This window comes from Solanum stenotomum, chromosome 5 (assembly GCF_019186545.1).
Source record: "Solanum stenotomum isolate F172 chromosome 5, ASM1918654v1, whole genome shotgun sequence".
Taxonomy (NCBI): Eukaryota; Viridiplantae; Streptophyta; class Magnoliopsida; order Solanales; family Solanaceae; genus Solanum; species Solanum stenotomum.
The window spans coordinates 46189482-46209741 of NC_064286.1; the positions used below are offsets into that span (position 1 = coordinate 46189482).

Here is a 20260-nt window from a genome sequence, read left to right on the forward strand (position 1 = left end):
TTAAAGTATTTTCATTTATCTTTAATTGTTTATAATTCAATGTCTTATACTTAATTTTATTTATAAATAATAAATGATATCAGTTTTGATACTAATTTTGACTTTAAAAATAATAATTAAAGCATGGAATTTATTTTTTAATTTTATGAAATATTTGAAAATAAATTATATTTTTTCCTGTCTAAACTTATTATTATATTTGTTTTTGGGAGTAAGCATTGCACATGTACTTCATATTAATGTGTACAAATATTTAATGAAAATATGAATTTGAAATACACTATAAGAAAAGTGCGAATTACATGGGGATATTTCTGGAGAATATTATCGCAGGTAACACTTGCGAAATTTCTTGGAAAAATCTTAAATTCCTCGATATTAGAATATATTACATGTGGAACGTATATTCCCAACAAATTTCGCAGCTAAAGTTAGTGTCATTTTGCACTAAATTAGTTCCTACGAAATTATCTAGAAAAATATATCCGCAGGAAAAATATGTCTAGGTAAATCCCTAGGTATATGGACCAAAAAAAATTTAAAAATTCCTTTTTAATCTATAGGAAAATTTCAGATTGTTTGAAAATTATTTTTAGTGATTTACCAATGTACTTTATTACCTTGGAAAATAATTGGAATTTATTTAGGCATTTTATTATCTTTTAGATGGTTGAATTCTTTTACACTTATTTATATTTTTTTGGATAATAATTTATAAAAACACATAAAAAGCTTTAGGAAAGTAATTTTTCTTCCTGCTCAGACCAATTCTTTTACATATTCCTTCTCTCTAAGCCAAACCCACTAAAGCTCTTACCCAAACCCATTAAGCTTCTCTCACAAAGTCACAAGCAAAAGCAGAGATGAAAACAATTGAAAAATCCCGTGTAGATTATGCTCATCCACGACTCATCCAAAACTCCAAGATCAAAGCTCTCGGACCTGATGCCTCTCTTCGAGAGGACTTTTTCGAAGTAAAGGACTATAGATCAAGAAGATTTGCTTGCCAATCTACTCAAAAATTAAGGCTAATATGCAAATTTTAAGCTCTGTGAGGTTAAATTTTCGTTTACTGAGTCACTTTGAATGATCATTGAGTGATTTATTTTTGCAAATTTCAAGCTCTGTGAGGTCAATAATTGTTGCGGTTTTAAATTTAGCTCATTTATTGTTTTTCATTAGCTATATTTCTTCTTAGGTGCTTGTCATGTTGTTAGTTTTTATTTATTTATGATGGCGGTGTTTTGATCTACTGTGCTACCTCGGATAATCGTCAAACAGATTGCTACAACCCATGCCCATACATATAAATGGTGGTTGGTGGGTAAACTTGCCACAAATATTGGAGAAGATGAGTGTGTGTACTTATTATGTTTCTTCTCTATAGCTTGTTGAAGTTTAATATCCTGCAAATGGTGTTTGTTCTAGACTCTTCGATTCGTTCTCATCTTTAATTTTTTCTTAGTTGATGTGAGTTTCTGTTTTAATGTGTGGATGTGAGTTGTTGTGCTTTAGATCTTGTACTCTTTTAATGGAAAAATGGCCAGTTTGAAAGAAACTGAAATTTGGTTATAACTATTTTTCTTCTTTTTATCTAATTGTGACATATTTAGTCATTTTCCAAAAGTCGTTTTACAGTTTTCTAAGTAGATTTTTAGTGTTATGATAGTTTTCTTGGAAATGTTATATAGTTAGTTATTATAAGTCTATTAAGTGGAAGACAGGAAAGGGAAAATTCAAGATAAAACAAGTCTGTTGTAGCTTTTGCTTTGAGTTTGAGTCTTGTTGGTGCTGGTTTGCTACTTGGTTAGACCAATGGGATGACTATTTTCTGTTCTCTAAATCATCTTTTTCGTATGATTGAGATCCATACTAATCAAATAGATGAATATGGTATGAATAGAGTGTAGAATACACTTCTACTTCAAACCAGAGGCATGGAATACAGAGCTAAACTCATTGCATCCTCCTTATCTTTATAACCATAGAAAATTGGTTATTAGTTAAGAAGGTTAGCTTCACTTGACATAGGAATGTACCCTGAATAATTATGAACTCCAACTTAGCTCACATTATCAGTAAGATCAAGAGGATGATAAGGTCCAAATGAAATAATTAAGTGAAGTCAGAAATACTAAGCTTGTTAGTTGCTACCATAAGATTTTCTCTTAGCTAGTTAGTTATTAATTTTTTGTCCTTTTTTCAGTACTCAGTTATTTTACTTCATTGTTTATTACTTCCACCCATTTTCGACTATAAAGTTAGGAAGCTGCTCAATATTCATCCATATATTATTTGTGCAATTACATTCCTTAGCGTGTGTAAAATCTTCAAGTATTTAGGTTAGTAAAGTTGTGTATTTGTTAAATCAAATCTAGTTAAATATAACCCCTTCAAATTTCAATCCGTACACTGACTTCAATTTCCATTAGAGTCCTCCTTATCCAATTCCGACATAGTAGCAACAAACATTTTTGCTATTCTTGCTGCATTTCTAATAAATTCAGTCCCCATTCTTCTGCACTGAATTTGGACTGCATTGTTTCAATTTCTTTCAAGCTCGTTCGAGTAGAATTGACTTCGCATTTGAAAACTGTTAACCATGTTTGTTACCTCAATCCATTCCAAATGCAAACCGTACAAGAGCAGCCTTCTCTGGTAAGTGTGTTTCCTTTTGGGTCTTTTCTTATAGCTTTCGAATTGATGACGATAACTAGCAACAAAAGCAATAGCAGAATAAGCATGAATTACCTAAATTTGTTCATCTATTCCAGCTTCTTTCAAATTAAAAACCCTAACCACATTAGCACCAAGTTTTGCAGGAGGTAATGTTCGATGAATCTCAAAACTCGATATCAAGATAGAAATACAAGCTTGTAAAAGCTTACAGGTAACAAATGGTATAACAACTTTGTTATTGCTGTTTTTATTATCTGCTGTTTCGTATATGAAACTTTTGATGCCTTAGTAACTATACATAGAACCATTTCTTTTCACTTGAATTTCTACGTCATTTATGTTTCCTGGAATCTTAATTTACTCATATAATCAATGAGATCGAGTTTATCTCGATCTTCGAAATAGTTTTTGAAAGTTTTTTTTCCAAAATTCTCTGAAAAGCTGTTAAGAATTAAGCTACATCAATCAAAACACTCTGTTTTGCCATTAAAACTCTGTTTTTTTTTAAAAAAAAAAAATTGCTGCTAAATTTTGCTGTAAATATGTCTTTTTTGTGAGAAATGGGGTTTATAAAATGCATGAATATAATTAATGTGTATGTCTCTTCAGACTCAGACTCTTGTGAGCCGAAGGTCCAACATAAAACTCCCCATTCGCAGGTTGACAATATGTTACAATAACTTGTTGAAATTTTCTAGGGAGGTACTAGTGTGAAGTAACAAGTTGCACTCACTTCCTTCTACTTCTTATCAGGACCTCATCAAATTAATTTCAGACCATCAGCTCAGAATGTGCCACTACAAGTTTCAATGACAGTCATAGATGGTCAGTCTGATTTTATGTAGTCTTTGACCGAACTGAAATTAAAGTTTTGCTTTATAACTTTTTCTGATTTTCTATTTGCTTTATATATTTTCTAATCCATCTCATAAATAAATGGAGCTTTGCTCCAATATTTAGTAAGCTGCTCTCGAAGTTTTACAGAATAAAATGATGTAGCTGATAGATGCCCCTATTGTTGTCGTAATCAATCCCCAAGTTGCTTTTCTTACTAGAAAGATTACTACAATGGAGAAGGTGGATGTCATCGGTAAGCATATCTTACTGTTTGAGCAAGGATGGATAGGCCTTTGTATGTGCAAAGTTGCATGTATTAGTTATCTAACAAATTGCTTCTTATTATTTGTTGGGAGTTGAAATTAGCGCAAACCATTTGTGAATTTATCCTTGAAACATTTTTTTATATCCATGCAAATATTTTATTTTACCAACTTCATATATAACTTAATTCTCTTCTCCTAATTTTAGTCTTAGTCAAGATTTTATAGCTTCAACACTTGAAGATCTTAACTGTGGGATAATGTTTTCTAGAATCTGGTTACTACGAGGATGGGAAGTTTGGTATAAGATTGGAGAATGTGCTTATTTTCAAAGAGGGCAATACTAAGTTTAACTTTGGCAACAAAGGTTACTTGACATTTGAGCATATAACTTGGGTAAGTTTTTCAGCATTATATTGGTGTATATGTCTATTTTCTCACACATAGTGGAACACACGCGTAGATATTTTTTCATGTGTATATACCTTGCTATTTTGCACTTTGATGGTCCACGAAGAAGGAAGGAAATTGGTGTTTTGTTCTCCGCATGTTGACTGTCTTTCATGATGAAGATGCTACATGATGTAATAATTTACTCTTTTATGTTTTATTGTTATTGGGTGTAGGCACCATATCAGAGGAAGTTGATTGATGTTAGTAATAAGTGCTTATGTTCCTATATGTTTTGATGATCTCCTCACAAATGCAGGGACCTGGTCCTCTGCAGAGTATGAATACTCGTTCAGTGGTCAAAGTGCTGAACAACTGTAAAAGCTGTCCGCGTCAGAAAGTTGGTGAAGTTGCAGGGTACTTCACCAATCAGAAGTGACGTAGTTGTTTGTACATTGGACAATGGCTTTTCATGGTTGATATATTCAACACTCAAATAACAAATTCATTATTCATTCAAAGAGAGACATTTCAAGCTTCAAAAACAGTAGGGACCTAATAAGTGCTTCATTTGCTTTCTGTACCACCTGTTACTTTGTTTGCTTGTAATCGTGCTTATATTGTAGGATTTGTTTCACTTGTGAAAGAAACGTTTCAAACTTGTGTGAATCATTGTAAGAACTAGGTTAAGGGTAACCTAGTTTCTTACTCTGAAGTCTATATTAATCGATTAGGATTAGTATAGTGGGCAGTGTTGTATCTGCTGTGGCTCAACTAAGTGATAGGAGGTATTGCTTAGTGTGGAGATTAGCAGGCTAATCTCATTGTGTAAACTGGCTTTTACTTTTGCTTGGAGAAGATTAGTGGAAGTAGTTTGAAAAGTCCTATTGAGAACAGGTCGTGATTTTACTCCTTTGAGCAAGGAGGTTTTCACGTAAAGTTGATTGCCAATCTTTACTTTCAGCATTTATTTTACTATTTGTTATTGTAAATGTGCTGAGGACCTGGTCCCATTGAAATCGATGAATGCATATATTCCGACAAGTGGTATTAGAGCTTCACTTTTCAGTTTGGTTAACACCAAGAAAAAAAAAGATGCTGAAGGAATGACAGCTCCATCCAATATGGAAGAAGGTCAGTCATCTACCAGACCACCCCGCTTTAATGGTCAATACTATGGATAGTGGAAAAATCGAATGCACGACTTCATCAACGCTGAGGATACTGAGCTGTGGGACATTATTCTTGATGGACCATATATTCCTACAAATGAGTCAAAGGATGGAGAGCTCACCACTACAGCTGTCAAAACAAGAAAAGAGTACAATGAAGCAGAAATGAAGAAGATAGAAAAGAACTACAAAGCAAAGAAGATTTTGGTGTGTGGAATTGGAATAGACGAATACAATAAAATCTCTGCTTGTGAGACTGCCAAGGAGATATGGGACTGTCTTCAAATAGCCCATGAAGGAACACAACGGTAAAAGAGTCTTAAGGTCGATATGCTTACGACTCAGTACAAGAACTTCTGCATGAATGAAGGTGAAACTGTCTTTGAGATGAACTCAAGATTCACCTCCATAACCAACAAACTTAGATGTTTGGGTGAGTCTATTCCTGTAAGCAAACAAGTTCGAAAGATTCTCAAGGTGCTTCCCAAGTCTTAGGAAAGCAAAGTGGATTCCATAACAGAAGCCAAAGATCTAATGACTCTTCCCATGGATGAACTGATTGAAAATCTTCAGACCTATAAGTTGAACAAAAAATAGGGTACGATCGTGAAGGAAGGGAAAAAGGAGAAATTTGTTGCCTTGAAGACATCTCAAATGATGTGACTGAGGAGGAGGTTGAGATGGCGTATGTAACTAGAAGATTTCAAAAGATCATAAAGAAGCACAGGGGTTTCCAAAAGAAAGCTTCGACCAGCAGAACTGCTACTGCAAACGATATTTGCCATAAATGTGGCAAACCTAGCCACTTTATGAGGGACTGCCCTAGCTAGAAGCAAGAAACTCAGGACATCAGGCCTCGCAAGAGGGACCTGGTCCCAAACCATGCTAGGAGGAAAGCTCATGCTGGTCAACTGGTGAGAAAAGCCTTGGCTGTATGGGGAAATGAGTCAAGTGAATCAGAAGAAGATACATCAAGTCATGAAGATGTTTCAATGATGGCTATTAAAGATGATGAAAATGTCTTCAACTTCATCTTCTCATTAATGGCAAAGTATGATGATGAAGATGATCTAAATTGGTAACTCTTTTTTATCTTAAAGATGATCTAGATACCCTTCCCATTAAAAAATTGAGGAAACTTGTTGCATTGCTTATTGGTTCTGTTGATGAACTAACCACTGAAAACTTAATGACAAATAAAAAAATAAGTTTGTGTGAGGATGAAAATTCAGCTCTTGTCTCTCAAGTTTCTGAAATGTGTTAGGATAGGTATCCTAGAGACTGGCAACATGACAACAGAGGAGGATCCTTGTACCTCGGAGGGTGGTAAGTGAAAGCTTAGCATTGTTTAGGAAGAGTTGGAAGAAAAACTTAAAATCTCAGAGTCTAAGCTAGTTGCCTCTCTTGAAACAAATTCTCAATTAAGGAAGGATCTGAGCAAGGTCAAAGAAGAGTTAAGCCACTCTCTTAAGTGGAAGACTCCTCCAAAATACTCTCTAACTTGACTAGTCAGATCTTCAATTGAAAGAAAGGGGTTAGGCTGCAGACCGATAAAACCTCCTTATAATCCCTATAGTAAATATGTGTCCGTCTCTGACAATCTCTTGTGTACTCATTGTGGTCGTAACGGTCATCTGAAAGAAAAATGTGAGACTCTGAGAAAAGTAAAAGAAAAGCATGTGAAATTTGTTAGATCAGAAAAGAATGTTAAAAGAGGACACAAGGTACCTAGTCCCCGTTACCATTTCACGAAAAACACTTTGCCCCATGGACAAAAAGGTTTCTTATTAAGCCTTTTGATAGTTATTGGGAACTCCGTCTGAAGTGGGTTCCTAAGTCTAATAAGTGATTCTTGTGCAGAAGAGAGGGAGCATTCAATGCTGGTAATGGATAGTGGATACTTAAGGCATATGACTGGAAATATTCTAAACTTCCTCTCTTTGGAAGCACACCAAGGTGGTGGTGTGTCATTTGGCGGCGAAAAGAAAGGTTTTATTCTTGGTATTGGCAAGATAGGAAGAACTACAGATCATTCCATAGACAATGCACACTATGTGGATGGTCTGAAGTTTAATCTCTAAAGTGTGTCTTAAATTTACGACAAGGGAAATGAAGTCAAGTTCATGTCTGAAGGATGTGTGGTTACAAACTGGGTAACTAAGAAAATTGTGATGTCTGTAAAAAGAGTCAAGAATATGTATGTTGCTGATCTTGATTCTATTGAAGGAGATAGCTTGTTATGTCTGGGTGCTGAAACTGATGATACAAATCTTTGGCATAGACGACTGGGTCATGTAAGTACCTCTTTACTTAACAAGCTTGTTGCAGGGGACCTGGTCCGTGGACTACCAAAGATGAAGTTCTCCAATGACAAAGTCTGTGACGTCTGTGCTAAAGGCAAACAAACAAGATCTTCTTTCAAAGCAAAGAAGGGTGTGAGCACCACCAGACCTTTGGAACTTCTCCATATGAATCTGTGTGGACCTTTCAGAATTCAAAGCAAGGGAGGTAAAAAATATATTCTTGTAATTGTTGATGATTTCTCCAGGTACACCTGTAATATGTTTATGCGAAAAAAGGACGAGATTGTCGAAATCCTGATCACTTTTGCCAAAGCCATTCAACTAAAGGTCAACTGCAAAATCGCTAGCATCAGGTCTGACCATGGAACAAAGTTTGAGAATTCTCAACTTGAAGGATTTTGCGCTGCAAATGGAATCAATCACAACTTTTTTGCACCTAGAACTCTTCAGCAGAACAGAGTGGTTGAAAGAAAGAACAAGACCTTCGTTGATATTGCAAGGACTATGCTAATTAGCTCAGGGCTGGTAATGAACTTTTGGGCAGAAGCGGTCAACAGAACATGCTACGTTACAAATCGATGTCTTATCTGATCTATAATCAAGAAGACACCTTACGAATTGCTGAATGACAAAAAACCCTTTACTGCTCCCCTTAAACCATTTGGGGGAAAATGTTGTGTATTAAATAATGGAAAGGATGACCTGGGCAAATTTGATGCAAGGTGTGATGAAGGTGTGTTTGTGGGATACTCCTCCACTAGCTAAGCTTACAGAGTGTTTAACAAAAGAACTCTCTGTGTTGAAGAGAGCATTCATGTGACCTTTGATGAATCTGAGAAAAGTGATGATTACAATGATGACAATGAGATTGAGGATTTGATCAAGGAAAGGAAACACAAGGACAACCTAAACCCTAGAAACAAACAGGTCACAAAGGACACTGCTACTGATTTCACAGGAGTACATGGTCCCTCCGATACTACTCAGGAGGATCCACTCCAAAATCATGAAGATAATGATGCTGAATCTGATGCTAAAATTGAAGTGGAGTCAATCAGAAAGTCAGGATGGATACATCAATCCTCACATCCATTGGATAATCTGACATCTCCACTTGATTCTGGAATTCAAACTAGATCCAGGATAATAAATCTAGTTTCCTATTCAACCTTTATGTCATCTATTGAACAAAGAACATCAATGATGCTTTACAAGATGCAGATTGGGTAACATCTATGCAGGAGGAACTTTATCAGTTTGAGAGGAGCAATGTTTGCCACCTGGTCCCCAGACCTCCTAACAGAACTGTGATTGGAACGATATGGGTCTTTAGAAACAAGCTTGACGGGCATGGAACCATTACTAGAAATAAGTCAAGGCATGTAGTGCAAGGGTACAACCAAGAGGAAGGGATTGACTACGATGAGACCTTTGCTCCTGTAGCCAGAATGGAAGCAATCAAAATCTTGATAACCTTTGTCACTCATATGGAATTTAAGCTATTTCAAATGGATGTCAAGAGTGCTTTCTTGAATGGGAACTTCAAAGAAGAAGTGTATGTCAAACATCCTCCAGGCTTTGAAGATGCAGAACTGCCAAATCATGTGCTGAAATTGGATAAAGCTTTGTACGACTTAAAACAATCTCCCAAAGCTTGGTATGAACGCCTGTCAAAGTTCCTTCTTGCCAATGGGTTCAAAAGAGGTAAGATTGATAATACCTTGTTCTTAAAATCTAGAGGTAAGGAGTCACTGATTGTGCAGGTATATGTAGATGACATCATATTTGGAGCCACCTAAGACTCACTTTGCAAAGAGTTTGTTGAGTTGATGAGTAGTGAATTCGAAATGAGCATGATGGGGAATCTTACTTTCTTTCTAGGTTTGCAAATCAAACAGTCGTGTCAAGGCACCTCACTATGTCAAGAGAAGTATATCAAAGAATTGCTCATGAAATTCAATTTACTTGAGGCAAAGGTTTTGGAACACTCCTATGAGTACAATTGTGAAACTTGACTTAGATGAAGATGATGTGGAGGTAAATCAGACCATGTACAGGGTAATTAACGGGTCACTCCTGTACCTCACTGCAAGCAGGCCAGACATAGTCTTCAGTGTAGGGATGTGTGCAAGGTTTCAAGCAACACCAAATAAGTCACATCTGAAGGCAGCCAAAAGAATTCTGCTATATCTGAAGGGAACGTAGGACCTGGTCCTCTTCTACCCAACAAGTGATTCACTTGATCTAATTGGTTTTGCAGATGCTGACTATGCAGACTTTCTTGTAGATCAAAATAGTACATCAGACATGGTACACTTTCTGGGATCATCACTGATTTCATGGGGAACCAAGAAGCAGAACTCTGTGGCATTGTCCACTACAGAGGCAGAGTATGTGGCTGCTGCATCTTGTTGTGCACATCAATTGTGGATTAAGCAACGACTAGAAGACTTTGGTGTACTCACTGACACCATTCCTCTTATTTGTGATAACACCAGTGCTATGAGTATGGCCAAAAATACTGTCCAACATAAGAGGACAAAACACATAGACGTGAGGCATCATTTCCTAATGGACAATGTGGAAAAGAAAAATGTAGTGATGAAGTTCTGCAAAACTGAAGATCAGCTGGCTGACATCTTTACAAAGGCACTGAGTAAAGAATCCTTCATTAAGAACAAGATGAGGCTGGGGATACACAAAATCACCTGATCCCCTGACAATTTGCACAAAGCTCCTTCTTGCTGACTATCTTAAGGAGGGCAGGTATCTAAACTTGTTTAATGTTTTGTCACTTAAAAATTCACTTCTGTTACCTTAATGCAGGTATACACTCATAGTGTGTTTAGCTGAAGGAAAGATTTAACCATACAGGCCGGGTCGCAAACTAAAAAGAGGACCTGGTCCTCATGAGGTTAGTATCACTTATGCTACACTGCCTGTCTGTTGACATCACTGTCACACGTCTCTCGCCCATTCATCGCGTCAGTTTCAAGTGTCTTTTCACTTTAAAAACCAAACGTCGCTACTGTTAGGGACCCAATACCCTTTTGACTCTATTTAAAACGAAGTTCCTAGATAATCAAATTCTTCAAATCTCTTCAAGTATTTCCTTCTGATTCTTTAATTGTTCTTCAAGTATCTTCTTTCCTCTCCCAAAATGTCTAACTCTGTTTCTTCTTTCCAGACTCTTATCTCTCAAGAAGTTGAAAACCCTAGTTCTTTCAACTTCTCCATACCCCCTCCAGATGAAACTCCTTCGACTCCAGTTTGTGGAGTTGGTGAAACGGGTGAATCCACCACTCCCCTTACTGAAGTTGACCATATTGCTGAACCTACTAAGTCTGAGAAGGAGCGACAAAGAAAATTAAAGGGAAAGTTGGTTGTGTCCCACTCTAAAGGGGACTAAAGGAAGTATGTTACAAGGAGTGAAACACAAAAGGTCTTGGGGAGTGCCATAACAGCAAGCCGAGTTTAAACGAAAAGGTCCAGGAAAAGGAGGAGGGAAGGTATTGAACCTGAAAAGCCTACCTCTACACCTCTCCCTATCAGGTCTAGTGATACTGAGTCTGAAGATGTTATTACTTATGTGGCTAAGAAAAGGGGAAAGTGAGGAAGAAAACTACTGTCAAATCAAGTCGAACAAAGGGACCTGGTCCGTTCGATCCAAGCTTAGTTGCAGATCTTGAAATGACAAGGGAAGAGCGGGTCACTGAAATGGAAAAACAAAAAGTGCTGAATGGAAGAGTTTTTTTATCCTGATATTATAACAGAATTTGGTATGTCGAATCTTTTTTATATTATTTCTCTACAAGAATGGGGTCATCTGTTTGAACCCCCAACACCTTACCTTCATGATCTTAAGGTACGATAATTCTATTATAAGATGGACCGTCTAGAGGATGGGGGATAAGGACTACTGTTAAAGGTGTTGAGATTCTTCTTGTGAGGAAACTTTGGGGATTATTCTAGGGGTACCGATGAAGGGAATACGATCAATTGAAAGTTTTCAACCTTCTAGTGAGTTTTCAACAAGGGCCACCAAGCGTGGGAAAGTCAAGCATGCAGGGTTGCCAAAGAAATTTATTAAGGGGGAGTATCAATTGCTCTTTGAGTTCATTAACAAGGTGTTGGTTCCACGCTCAGAAAAAAAGACAGTAAGATCTTCTACTGATCTGTTTCTCATGGAGAAATTGGATGAACTTGAGGAAATTAATCTCCCTGGTCGGATGCTTGAGCACATGCACAGGGTAATGACTTGGAAAAGGGCAAAACATGGGATTCTGTATGGTTACTTGCTAAATTTTGTATTCAACCATTTTGAAGTGTCTTTGGGAAGAGGGGTACATGGTACTACCAAACGGATGTTCACTGCTGCTACCCTGCTGGAATGTGAGTGTGTTAAAGTAAAAGTTAGAGGCAAATCTCAAGTGGCAGATGTTTTAGAGCAGTAGGCTGCTCTTAAAAGGGAAGTGACTGTTCTTACTGAGATTCTGAATAACAAGGAGATTGAAATCGCTACACTGAAGTCTGAATTACAGAAGGCGGTTTCGAGGGGACCTAGTACCAGTGATGGAAATGAGCAGGTGTTGCAAAAGTTGAGGGATGAAAATGATAGGTTGCTGAACAAAAATGCTTCACTCAGTGAGGAAGTTAAGGCTCTCAACAAGTAACTTATCAAGGCTCATGAAGATGCAAATAAGCGTCTGTCTCTGTTTATGCGCACCCTCAATCTCCTTCCCCCTCCGTCCTAAAAGTGTCTTGTTTCCCTAGTTTTTCTTTTCTCCTTAACCCATGATTCAAAACTCTTGTGGCTTTATGTTGTTTTAACTAACTACATTGGTTAGTATTTGTGATCTAATGCTATCTATGTTTCTGCCCTGTTCATGTGTGCATTTATCGTCTCTTTTTGCTTTCATACGCATGTCCTGTGTGGCCTGTGGCCCTGAATTCTTAATTGCCCTATGTTTTAACTTGGATATGTTTATTGCTTCACCTTTCCAATGATGTCAAAAGGGGGAAGTTTTGTGTTCCAATTCGTTCGGAGATTAAAGGGGATCTGATTAAGGGGGAACACTAGTTATTGAATGAATGCTTGTTCACTCACGCGAGGAGTTATGCAGGTTGTTTGTCATTATCAAAACGGGGGAAATTGATAAGTGCTTATGTTCCTAGATGTTTTGATGATCTCCTCACAAGTGCAAGGACCTGGTCCTCTGCAGAGTATGAATACTCGTCCAGTGGTCAAAGTGCTGAACAACTATAAAAGTTGTCCGCGTTAGAAAGTTGGTGAAGCTGCAGAGTACTTCACCAATCAGAAGCGATGTAGTTGTTTGTACATTGGACAATGGCTTTTCATGGTTGATATATTCAACACTCAAACAACAAATTCATTATTCATTCAAAGAGAGACATTTCAAGCTTAAAAAACAGCAGGACCTGATAAGTGCTTCATTTGCTTTCTGTACCAGCTGTTACTTTGTTTGCTTGTAATCGTGCTTATATTGTAGGATTTGTTTCACTTGTGAAAGAAACGTTTCAAACTTGTGTGAGTCATTGTAAGAACTAGGGTAAGGGTAACTTAGTTTCTTACTCTAATATTAATCGGTTAGGATTAGTATAGTGGGTAGTGTTGTATCTGTTCCGGCTCAGCTAAGTGATAGGAGGTATTTTTTAGTGTGGAGATTAGCAGGCTAATCTCATTGTGTAAACTGGCTTTTACTTTTGCTTGGAGAAGATTAGTGGAAGCAGTTTGAAAAGTCCTGTTGAGAACATGTTGTGGTTTTACTCCTTTGAGCAAGGAGGTTTCCACGTAAAGTTGATTGTCAATCTTTACTTTCAACATTTATTTTACTGTTTGTTATTGTAACTGTACTGAGGACCTGGTCCTATCGAAATCGGCGGACACATACATTCCAACAGTTAGCCTTCTGTGCCCGAAGAGATTCAATGGTTGAACGGCTACCACTCTAAATGCTCGGAAATTCTCGCTCCTTACTTGAATCAATCTGAGATGGAATGGATGAAGAATACTAATGCACCCATTGCAGCTTGAAACAAGTTATTACAAGTTAATTTCAACAAAAAGAAACAAGAATTATTAGCTCCTCAAAGGCTTCACATATCGAAGGAGAAACTAATTTAGCTAGTCAACCTTCTCAATTAACAAAAATGGATATTTGGGTGGAATTTGTTGGTGGAAAGAAAAAAGGAAGAGTTAAAGGTCTTGGCTCCCTGGGTCGATCTGTAAAGGAATCGTCTAAACAATCAACATCATCTTTATCGAGAGAAATTGATGAGATGATTAAAGCTCGAGTAAATGCTTCCAATGTTGACTTATATGCTCAATTGCAGAAAGAGTGTCACAAAAATAAGAGGATGAGGAAGAAAAAATAGACTTATTGAAGAAGCATGTATGCAACACATCATCTACAAATGAGCAATCATCTCAAGAAGACAATCAAGCTTATGAGAATGAAAGTGGTGATGACTGTGATAGTGTGAATGACAGTGATTCTGCCCATGACAACTTTAATGAAAGTGACTATAATGAGGATTGAGATAGTTGATAGTACTATTTAGGATTCAAATTTGAGTTGTATTTTGTTTTTGCTGGTTTAAGAATCATATTGATCTTGCGAGTTTCTTTTCATAGGAATTATGAAATCTGTTTTTTGTTGAATGAAAGTGATATAACGTGAATTGTGTTTTTTGTTGGTTATTGCGGGTTTCCTTTCATAGAAATTATCTTGAGCAATATTTTCATATATATCTGCAAGAAATTTCCTTTTGTTTCACAAAATTTCATCTCCAAACTCCTACAGATTTACTTGGGGATCTTCATGGGGAATCGCTTGCCAAATATTTCTACAAAAATCCGCAAGAAATTTCATTTTTATAAGAAATTTTGACAAAAAATTCGCAAGAATTTTTTATAGTTATCGCAGATAAATCCGCAAGTAAAACACCTATGGATTTTAATTCCCCAGGTAAATTACCTAGGGCTTGTATATCTGCAGGTAAGAGTTACCTACGAAGGTTTTCCATCGAATTTCGTTTTACGAGAAAATTTGCAGGTAATCAAATTACATTTTACTATATTATCCCAGGTAAATCCCCAGGTAATGAGCACTTTTCTTATAGTGATAATTATTTTGCATATTTGATTTTTCATAACTTGAAAGTTCAGTTTGTTAGGTTGTTCTCAACTTTGAAGAAGGTTTGTAGAAGTTTTGGAGTTCCTAAAAAATAAATAACAGTTCACTTGAAAATTGAAAGGTCATTTTACTTGAATGGCCACTAAGAAAATTAAAAGGTTCGATGATTTTATTTTTGTTTTAAAAGTTAGTAACCAACTTTGACTAATTGACTTTTTTATCTTTCAAAAATCTGCTGATCATTATTTTCAAAAATATAAATTGGCATCACCTAAATTAAATATTATAGCCATATATATTATATTGTTTATCCATTACATTCATTAAAATAATAAAAAAAAATGCATAAAAATTGGTGAGCACCAATTTTCTCAATCACTGGCTCACTGCACACTTTTGATACACGTGACGTTTAAGAAATAACTTTATTAAACGATTTCGTTCAGTGTGTCCCCTAATTTGAATATCACAATCTATAAATATAAAAAAATTGTACACTCATTTACTAAACTAAAATAGTTAGCATGATATAAAATTCGTTGAACACCTATTTTTATACTAATTTCAATAGTCAGTATACTCATTTCTCACATACAAAAAGAACTTAAAATATCGTTATGCATGTACTTATCTAAGACTATAGATAGTTGCATTTCACTTGAATTTTCATAAGCAACTAAGAAAGCAAAAGATTAAATATCATATACTAAAAGATTTTGTTTTGTTCTTTATGATCTTCATGGATGAAATGGATTACCTAATAAGTTTTAACAACGAGATATTGTGGCTATATAAAAAAAATACATAAAGTAGTATAATTATATTATGACTATGTTAGAAAGGTTGAAGAGTTAGACTTCATTGATTATCTAACGCACAAAATTCAACCTATAAGCATTTCATCTACTAAAATGTGAAAGCCACTCATGTCCATTTAGAGGATAATCTCCTCACACCTTTTCCTCTATTAATTTTTTCTTAAAAGTATATATATTTTAAACGGAGAAGGTCCAAAGTGCTCCTTAACTATGTGAATTTGTACAAAATTATCCTTCATTCCCTTATCGGTCCCCAAATACCCCTGACGTTAATCTTTTGGCTTAAAAATATCCTCGATATTAACATTTTACTTATATTTACCTTTATTTTTAACAATCATCCCTAAAGTAATTAAATATTTATTTATTATGTTCCTTTATGTGATTGATCCAAATTTTTACCCTTCAGACATAAATAATAAAATTTACATATGATTTATATTTTGATTAGGTGCACTTGAAAATAATATTTTATAAACTATTAATTTCATGATATCTTCCTATTAGCCTATTTTGGAGATTGAAAGAGTTGGTTTGGTCCTTGTATGGTCAAGCCCAATGAAAGAAAATATGTGGAAGACAAATTTTGTATTTCTTTCTTTTATTTGTTCTTGGAGCCCAGTTTGGCCACCTATAAAAGATCATGGTCATTTTTCATTGTTGAAATCATCCTAAATTCATATCAAAATGCATTGGAAGAGTAGAGAGTTAGTTGAACAACTTTCTTAGATGTATTTGAGATCTCTACCTTTTCTTTGTTAATATACACTCAATTATTCTCTAGTGGACGTAAGATCATTCTGATCTAAACCACGGTAAATATTATTGTTCTTTTTTATTTTTTTATTTTCACGTTTCTGCTAACACTTGGTATCAGAGCCAAGGTAATGTCTAAGTATGCTCTATGGCAGCACAGTCTGAACTTCCACATCAGAAAAGAATTACTTTAATTTTTTGTATTTTGAAATAATTTGTAGTAGAAGAGAAAAAAATAAGTAACACTGAGTTTCATGAAGTTTTTAATTAATAGGTTTAGTGGGCGTTACATGGAAGATTCACGTGATAGTGTTACTATGGAGGGAAGGTTCAATACATGTTATTGACAAAAAGTACCCCGATTATACATTGGATTCCGACAAGAAGAAGATTGGAGGAGATGTGTTGAGTGTAATCCAACTGTCCCTTGCACCTAACATGCTTTGTGAAGTGAGTACAAGAACCACGGAGACGACCAAACAATTATCGAAAAGGCTGAAAGGGATATACCAGGATCGATTGGTGACAACAAGGATGTTGTAAAAACGATGTCTTCATAAAATTAAGATGGAGTCGGATACTTTGTTTCAAGACCATCTATGTGCATTCAATAAACTTCCGATGGACTTACAAATTGCTGCAATTAAAAAAAATGAGGAGAAACTTGCATGTGCTTAGCTATTATCATTGACTTCAAAATATCGTGATATTAAGAATTCAATTATGTATAGCAAGGAGCCTATCACTCTTGAGCAAACACTTAACTCTTGTGATGTGCAGAGGCATTTTGAAGGAGACAAGGTGACAAAGCTAGTGGGCTCTTTATGAGAGGTCGTACTAGACAACGGAGAAAGAGAAAATCAAAGTACATATCAAAGTCTCATGAGAAAAAATCAATGTGGAGTGTTGGGGCTATCACAAGAAGGGATACTTTGAACGAAATTGCCCTATGTCAAAGTCCAAAGAAAAGGTGAATGCATCCATTGTTGAGTAGATACATGATTTTGATGATGAATATGTACTAACAATATCATGCAATACTGGAGTCTATGACAAAAAAATGGGTGTTAGACTCTGGTTGTACTTTGTATATGACACTCTAAAGAGATTGGTTCAACAACTATGGGACAAGTGGAGGAACTGTAATAATAGGCAATAATGCAAATTGAAAAAATAGTTGACATTGGTTCAGTTCAAATTCGCTACCATGATGGAATCGTGAGGACTATTATAGAAGTCTGTCATGTTCCTAATCTAAAGAAGAATTTGATCTCCCTAGGCAGTTTGGATAAACAAAGCTACATGTATATGAGCGAATGAAGCACCATGAAAGTGACTAAAATGTCTTTAGTCATGCCGAAGGCCAAGCTGTAGGATGGCCTCTACACGACCTTTTAGTCATGCCGAAGGCCAAAACGTAAGATGGCCTCTACACACTAGCAGAGAAACACCATTGTTAGCTCTGTAAATACATTTACATGTAGTTATCTGATGATGACAAGGCAAAATTTTGGCACATGAAACTAGGTTATATAAGTGCATGAGGATAGGAAATGTTGAGCAACCTCAACCTTTTGAATAGTGAAAAGATTAGCACACTTAAATTTTATGAGCACTGTGTGTTAGGGAAACAGAAGAAGGTCATCTTTAGCACTGGCAGGCAAAAAAAGGGAGGGGTGCTAGACTACATCCATTCAGATTTAAGGGGGCCTTTAATCTTCCATCGAAAGAAGGTAAGAGGTATCCTCTTACATTCATTGATGATTTTCACAAAAGGTTTGGATGCATTTCTTGAAGGCAAAAGGTGATGCTTTTGAAACATTTAAAGAATAAAAGATTTTGGTTGAAAATCAAATGGAGATAAAAATCAAGTATAGCTTCGAGTTTTGTAGTGAAGAGTTCAATGAGTTATGCAAGGTTCATGGGATCATAAGACATAAGGCGGTCAGGCACATCACAACAAAATGGAGTTGCTGAGAAGATGATCAATATTGTTCTTGAGAAGACTCCTTGTATGCTCTAACAAGCCAAAAAGTCCAAAGTGTTTTGGGATGTAACAATTCACACTACTTTTCATATTGTCAATTGATCTCCAACATCAGGGATTGACTTTGAGACTCCAAATAAGGTATGGTCGGGCGAACCCTTTAACTATTCATAATTCTGAATATTTGGGTGTCCAACTTATTATAATGTTAATGAAGGAAAGCTTGAACCAAGGGCTAAAAAGGTCATATTCGTAAGATATGTAGATGGATTAAAAGGGTATAAACTTCGGTGTTTGTCTTTAGTCAATTTTGTATTTAGTAGAGATGTTACCTTTGATGACTTGTTGTCAACAAACCAAACATAATTGCGAAGAGAAGAGATAAAAGACATATACAAAATTTGGAACGTCTTATAGAGCAAGCAAATCTGATTGCATATGCGTTCGTAGCTGCAAAAGAAAAGATTAAGGATATCGAGCCCTCTTCATATGTTGAAGCAACTTCTTGCAAGGATGTTTCATAATGACGGTTAGTCATGATGGAAAAGATGGATTATTTTGACAAAAATAGACATGGGTCTTAGTTGAAAGGCCAAAGGGGAAGAGGACAGTCGAATGCAAATGGGTCTACAGAACGAAAAAAAGGTATACCAGAAGTGGAAGATTCTAGGTTCAAGGTAAGATTGATTGCAAAAGATTTCATTCAGAAGAGGGAATTGGCTATAATGAGATCTTCTATAACACCCCTAAATATTAACCAAGATTTGCATGTCGATTTACCGTTGCTTAATTACTACAATATGTTTTGTTCTCATTTTGGGAACTTGAAGTTTTGTGATAATTGAAAACTTGCTTAACATAAATTGTGATTGTAATTTAAGGTATTGTATTGGGGTAATTTCGTAATATTCTAATTAGAATTATGTATACCTTTAAAAGGAAGTGAGGGATATATATATAGGTGTATATGTATGTATTTTGGGCAGCACACAACTATTTGGGCAGCCACCTTTTAGAGACATATGTGCATTATGATAAACATCACTTTGAGACTATATTTTGACACCTCTTCTAGTCAAATTTGTCTCACCTGAAGTATAAGAACCTTAGAACATTATCTAACAAATTTTTCTTCAAAATCACAAGAGAAAAACTTGGCCCCCTTTTGGCTGGAATTCGAGACACACTTCTTTTTTGGTAAGTGGTAAAATCTGTTTTGGAGCTGGGTAGTGTTTAGTAGTTAAAGCATAACTTGAGTTATAGAACTTCATTTACAGTGAATAAATATGATATGAAAAGCTAATTTGTAGACCTACAACTCTTATGTTTATGTAAAATTCTAATTTAGCTGTTATGGATTCGAAATATGGGATGCAACTTAGGACAAGTTCTGTCCAGAGTTCAAAAGTAGAAATCCTGTATGGACAACCGTTAGTGTTTTGAATATATCTTTTTGTACAAAATATATTTTTGCGGTGATTCTTGTTTGTTTGCAACCTTAAGATATGTACCTACATCTTTCATCAAGGTTATAAAGTCTAGTTTTGCCGTTTTTCTTTTCAAATCTAAGTTGCGACATAAGGTACTAGGCTGGCCAAAATCATTGTTTTGGGAGCATAGCCGTATTTGTACAGGCTAAGCTTACTTGTGATGATAATCCTGTTTTACTTAGACATTATTGATATACTAGGAATTAAAGAAGTTGTTTCATTGAATTTTTAAGGTTGTATATACTCGTGAACAAGTTGAGGACCTTGAAACGTTGATTGGTCTACGGCCTGAACTCAAGAAGTTGTGTTGGACTGTTTCTTTGCTAAAGCTCTGAGGTTTGTGTATAAGCTTTTATTTGCACTCTTTTAACTGCTGGTATATCTGAAGGTTGATCTTGGTACCTTGGT

The 20260-nt window shown here is 35.7% G+C and overlaps 1 long non-coding RNA gene and 1 pseudogene across 1 annotated transcript; both read left to right on the forward strand.

The window, feature by feature from the left end:
* The first annotated feature begins 798 nt into the window (after positions 1-798).
* On the forward strand, positions 799-4437 carry LOC125864525 (uncharacterized). Its single transcript, XR_007446241.1, has 3 exons — positions 799-1056; positions 4051-4175; positions 4406-4437. It is a non-coding gene; the product is annotated as an uncharacterized LOC125864525 (long non-coding RNA).
* Positions 4438-13571: 9134 nt separating this feature from the next.
* On the forward strand, positions 13572-14242 carry LOC125864519 (uncharacterized; annotated as a pseudogene).
* The last annotated feature ends 6018 nt before the right edge of the window (positions 14243-20260 follow it).